Source organism: Mytilus californianus, unplaced genomic scaffold (genome assembly GCF_021869535.1).
Source record: "Mytilus californianus isolate M0D057914Y unplaced genomic scaffold, xbMytCali1.0.p SCAF_12, whole genome shotgun sequence".
In the NCBI taxonomy this organism is placed as follows: domain Eukaryota; kingdom Metazoa; phylum Mollusca; class Bivalvia; order Mytilida; family Mytilidae; genus Mytilus; species Mytilus californianus.
The window spans coordinates 10275388-10281602 of record NW_026262604.1 but is presented as its reverse complement, the minus strand read 5'-3'; the positions used below and the strand labels follow the sequence as shown (position 1 = coordinate 10281602).

Sequence of the window (6215 nt, the reverse complement as noted above, 5' to 3'; positions counted from 1 at the left end):
CTGTTCAAAAGTCATAAAATTCATAAATCGATTGAGAGAAAACAAATCCGGGTTACAAACTGAAACCGAGGTAAACACATCAACTATGAGAGGAAAACAACGGAACAACAGAAACACTGAAAACAGGGTATTAAATAATTTCAGAATTATCATTTAATTGGAATTTGGGTAAATTTGTGGGATTGACAATTTTTATGTCTCATATGCATTAAAAGTAAAAAAGAAGTTAGGTAATGTCATCATCATATCCATACTGAACATAGTATCTTAATTTTAACGCTGTTTACTGACTTACTGTATGTATATTATTTTGGATTATCTTATACATAACGCCATACAGATGTGCACACAGCTTTTTTAACTCACCTGGCCCAAAGGGCCAAGTGAGCTTTTCTCATCAATTGGCGTCCGTCGTCCGTCGTCGTCGTCGGCGTCGTCGTCGTCGTTGTCCGTCGTCGTTAGCTTTTTACAAAAATCTTCTCTGAAACCACTGGGCCAAATTTAACAAAACTTGGCCACAATCATCATTAGGGTATCTAGTTTAAAAAATGTGTCCGATGAACCCGCCAACCAACCAAGATGGCCACCATGGCTAAAAATAGAACATACGGGTAAAATGTAGATTTTGGCTTATATCTCTAAAACCAAAGCATTTAGAGTAAATCTGACAGAGTAAAACTGATTGTCAGGTCAAGATCTATCTGCCCTAAAATTTTCAGACAAATCTGACAACCTGCTGTTGGGTTGCTGCCCCTAAATTGGTAATTTTAAGGAAATTTTGCAGTTTTTGGTTATTATCTTGAATATTATTATAGATAGAGATAAACTGAAAACAGCAATAATATTCAGCAAAGTAAGATCTACAAATAAGTTGCATGACCAAAATTGTCAGTCGACCCCTTTAGGAGTTATCGCCCTTAATAATCAATTTTTAACAATTTTTTGTAAATTTTTGTAATCTTTTACAAAAATCTTCTTCTCTGAAACTACTGAGACAAATTTAACCATACTTAGCCATAATCATTATTAGGGTATCTAGTTTTAAAAAAAATTCCGATGACCCCGCCTTCCAACTATCATGGCCGACTTGGTTAAAAATAGAACATAGGGGTAAAATGCAGTTTTTGGTTTATATCTCTGAAACTAAAGCATTTAGAGCAAATCTGACAGTAGCAAAAATGTTCATCAGATTTAGATTTATTTGCCCTGAAATTTTCAGACGAATCCGACAACCCGTTGTTGGGTTGCTGCCCCTGAGTTAGTAATTTTACAAAAATTTTGCAGTTTTTTGTTATTATCTTAGATATCATTATAATATCTAATATCTAATACTATTAATTATGATTTTAACCTTATTTTACATGATTTCCAAAGCATCAGAAAATACAGGTGAGCGACACAGGCTCTTGAGAGCCTCTAGTTCTAATACATTATTGACGTGAACCATTTTTTTGAGATAAGTTGACTGAGGCTGTGCCATGCACAGGGTTAGTTGACTGAGGTTGTGCCGTGCACAGGGTTAGTTGACTGAGGCTTTGCCGTGCACAGGGCTAGTTGACTGAGGCTGTGCTGTGCACAAGGTTAGTTAACTGAGGCTGTGATATGCACAGGGTTAGTTGACTGAGGTCGTGCCATGCACAGAGTTAGTTGATTCAGGCCGTACCATGCACAGGGTTAGTTGACTGAGGCTGTGCTGTGCACAGGGTTAGTTGACTGAGGTTGTGCCGTGCATAGGGTTAGTTGACTGAGGCTGTGCTCTGCACAGGGTCAGTTAACTGAAGCCGTGCTTTGCACAGGGTTAGTTGACTGAGGCCATGCCATGCAAAAGGTCAGTTGAGTCAGGCTGTGACATGTAAGGGTTAGTTAAATGAGTCCGTGCAGTGCACAGGTTTAGTACTCCGGCTGTGCTGTGCACACATTTTGTAAATTGAGGTTTAATGACTTGGGTTGTGCTGTGCTTATTGGTAGTTAACCCTTGCTGTGCTGTGCTCAAGGCTAGTAAAACTGGGTATGCTTGAAAAAAAGAGTGTATTCTTGTTTGCACACATTGGATAACCTTATCTAATGTCAATAGCACTATTGAAATCACTGGGTTTTTTTTTGCACAATTAACAATGATTAATATTTAGCTTGCTTTTAAATAAATTTCTTTATCTTACACGCTTATATATGCATGTATAGTTGTAGTGTATGCACCCTCTGGCCCTTAATCATCAACTGCTGTAATAGAAGTTAGTTTTAAACATAACAGCATGGTGAGTGTGTATTGTGCTTTTAGCATATGGGTCACTAACTAGTCAATTCAAGCACTTTGAAAACTGAGGGTTCTCTAGCTCTACAACTTTACGATAAATCATTGGCTTCTACATGTTCTATGAAAGTAATGCAATAAGCTGATTCTGAAGGTTATATTGAATTAATTGCAATATTTTGTTTAATCGAATAGACCACTTGCACATTGTTTGGTGATTAGTCGTACCGGAAGTACGTAACTTCGGAATTTCGAAATCTATATTGACTGAACCAAAAGGCGGGCAGAATTTCCAAATCCGCCATTGTAACCAGGGTAAATAAACGCATTTTAGATTGACGATGGTGAACAAGAATTGCATGTACGGGGTTTGTAAGAGTGACAGTAGGTACCCAGAGAGACTCGCGGAGAAGGATGTGTACTTTATTCCGTTCCCAAAACCAATACGGAATAGACTGAAGTGTGAAAGATGGATACGAGCTTGCGGACGACATGACCTGAACGTGGAAAAAGTGACAAAATACAGCTATATATGTTCACTTCACTTTGTAAGGGGAAACGGTCCGACTGAGGAATATCCGGATCCTATTCCTGCAGGAGCCTGTGAAGCTGAAAAGGAGAATTTCATGCTGCAGAACCGGAAAAGAAGGGCACCAATAGACCGTCCCAGCCTTGTGTGTAGGAAGGTGAAAAAAAACAGGTACGAAATGTATATATAATTTAATATAATGCTTGTATTTTCTTTATAAAGGTTCATAATGTTTACATATTACCTTGTTTCAAATTTGACATGCTTGACATATCTACCAATGACACTTTTAACTTGAACATTCAGGTGCTGCATTTATACATGTTTATGTACTCGTGGTACTAGGAAATGCTGTGTGAAATAATGCAGGCGCTGTCAAAAAACAGTTTCATATTTTATTCATTTTACTGTTCAACTTACAATCTTATAGAAACGTCAATTTGTATGAACAAGGCTATAAGGCCAATGAATATTGACTGCCCAAATAGCATACATGTAGTTGCAGAATAAAATCCATAACGACTTGCCACAATGCCCAATCACAAAAAATTTGCGTTACTGATGAAAAAGGCAATTCAACCCGCCCAAAGACATACACAAATAAAACAGAAATTGTATATCTCACTCTATGTACATTTATATAGACCTACCAGTTTGTCCAAATATAGTATTCACGAACAGAAAATATATGCATGATACAATGTATGTACATGTATGTTAGAAATATCTTAAGTATGTTGTGCAGTCTGCATCAAAATGTTATCTGATTACTAGTTCAAAGACCAATATTCCCACATTTTCCCTATGTGTCTAAACAAACTTTAACAACAACTTAATTACTAGTCTGGGGCATCAGACTAGTCGTTAACAGTACAGACTGTTGTGAAAAGCACATATTTAAATCCACAACATTTCCCTATATTCATGTCAAATATTACATGAAGATGTGGCGTGCAGTTAAAAAAAAATGTCTATCAACATGATAAACTGTCTATTTTTTGCATGTGTAATGTTTGATACAATAAAGCATTTCATAATTTCAGGAAAATCAGCTGATCAGAGAACAGTAGACCTAGATCACTCTTATTGTATAGTTCATGTTCCAGGTAAAATCTTTTAAAACATGTATATTTAGAAAAACGTCATCCTCAGTCAATATATCTTAAAATGTAAATTATACACCTCATACAAAGGCTACAATTGATATATTATCAATATCAGAACATATTTGTATCAAAATTGTCAGCACATTACAGTCTCTTTTTAAAATCATATAATTTTGTTGGAATAACTTCATTTTTATAGATTTCATATTTTATCTTGAACAACAACATATTGGTTGTTATTTCAAATATTTTGAATGTTTTTTTTTTTGTTATTGCTTACATGTATGTATTTGAAATTTTCCAGATTATATTTTTTTTAAATAATTGATCATGAAAAAGTACAATATCGAAAATCTTTTAACCATATCATGAAGTTCATAAGTTGATAATTCTCATATGATTTGCATATTACGGAATACATTGATATAATTGGTCGAGAGGACTTCCGGTAGTTGATCTTGACGTTGTTTATTTTTCGATAGACGACGTTGACCAAACTTCTTTTCGTAACCAATGTAAACAAGATGGCGGCGATAATAACACCGACATTAACAAAATTATTTTCACTGCACGTTAATCGTTAAATTAAATAAAAAACACAAAATCATTCATGGAATGATAATAAGAGTTTCTGTAGTTTATTTTTTATCAGATAGCAAATTTCATGGAGTACATATTTTTGCGTTAACCAACAAGTATATTCATACGCCAGGCCTATTCAAGGACACAAATATACAATTTACGTGTGATAAAGGTTACGAGTGTGGAAAAATATATTCCTTATCTCCAATTTTAAAGAATTATAAGGATTAAACGCCTTTTTAAAGGAATTTATTGGTGTATAAACTGGACCAAGTCACTCACAAACATATCATAAAAGTCCTTCGGACTTTTAATTGTTTGTGAGTGAATTGGTCAAGTTTATACACCAATAAATTCCTTTAAAAAGGCGTTTAATCCTATAACATCACACAAAGTAAAAATAATGGTCAGTACTATCATTTTTTACCCGCCATTTAGGATCCACCTTGTAAAATTTAGTTTTGAATGTGACTATTCCTGGACAAATCAAATTGGTAAAAATCTGTAAATTAATTTAGTATATAGGTAGGTGAACTCCAGATAAACAAATATAATTAAAAGTGTCTTTTTTCATTTTGTTGACAAGTTTTCTTTAGATTATTTATCTGGCTGAAATTATAATTTAATGTAGATTTTTTTTCTGAGCATCTGTGTTGGGCAAGTTGCAAAAATATATTTTTTTTTGCTAAATACATGTAGAAAATAGTTTACCAAGTACATGAAATATCTTGCAATATACAACAAAATCATCTAAAACTTTAAATTTATAGATAAAAGTATAAAAAAAGCATTAAGTGTGTATTTCAAAAAATAAAATCATTTTAAATATGAAGGGAAGATAATTTTATTAATTTATGATAGATAATGGATTTCATTAAATAATTTTAGATTTTGAAGCAGAGATTGAACTAGGGCCTGGAGACGAAGGGAAGGTACAAGATGACATTGACACCACTATCTTTACTGCTACTCCTCTACCTGTGGAAACAACAGGTAAATTAATATATTTATGACTGGACATAGGAGCTGTATATTTCTAAATGGACTGGAGGATATGTGGGAAGGTGTGAAGTTACAAATTTTATACATCAACCTTGGCAATCAAATGAAATAAATCAAGTAGTGCAGCACTGTTCTATTTCTGGATTTAAACATATCATAATCTAATAAGTGTCTTATATAAGAATGTTCCTTATTAGTCCCCTTCTGACGAAGTCGAAGGGGACTTTAGGTTTGCACTCCGTCTGTCTGTCCATCCGTCAGTCCGGCAAATCAGTTTTCCACACTTTTTTTCTTCATGCTTGAAGGTATTGATTTGATATTTGGTGTATTGTTTTATCATGACAAGTTACAGATCAAGTTCGAATTTTGTTCCGGTCTGATGATTTTGTGCAGAGTTATGGTCCTTTGACTTAGAAAATTCACTAAAATAATCAGTTTTCTGCACTTTTTTCCGTCATGCTTTAAGATATTGATTTGAAAATTGGTATATAGTTTTATCATGACAAGTTACAGGTCAAATTGGAATTTTGTTCCGGTCGAATGATTTTGTGCAGAGTTATGGTCCTTGGACTTAGTAAATTCACTTAAATAATCAGTTTTCAACACTTTTTTCGTCATGCTTGAAGATATTGACTTGATATTTGTTATATAGGTTACACCATGACAAGTTATAGATCAGGTTAGAATTTTGTTCCAATACAATGAATTTTTAACCGGTAGGGGACTATGTATTGCCATGCAATAC

At 34.1% G+C, this 6215-nt stretch overlaps 1 long non-coding RNA gene across 1 annotated transcript; it reads left to right on the top strand.

Moving 5' to 3' along the window:
• The first annotated feature begins 2447 nt into the window (after window positions 1-2447).
• On the top strand, window positions 2448-5526 carry LOC127721343 (uncharacterized). Its single transcript, XR_007991154.1, has 3 exons — window positions 2448-2951; window positions 3824-3886; window positions 5357-5526. It is a non-coding gene; the product is annotated as an uncharacterized LOC127721343 (long non-coding RNA).
• Window positions 5527-6215: the final 689 nt, after the last annotated feature.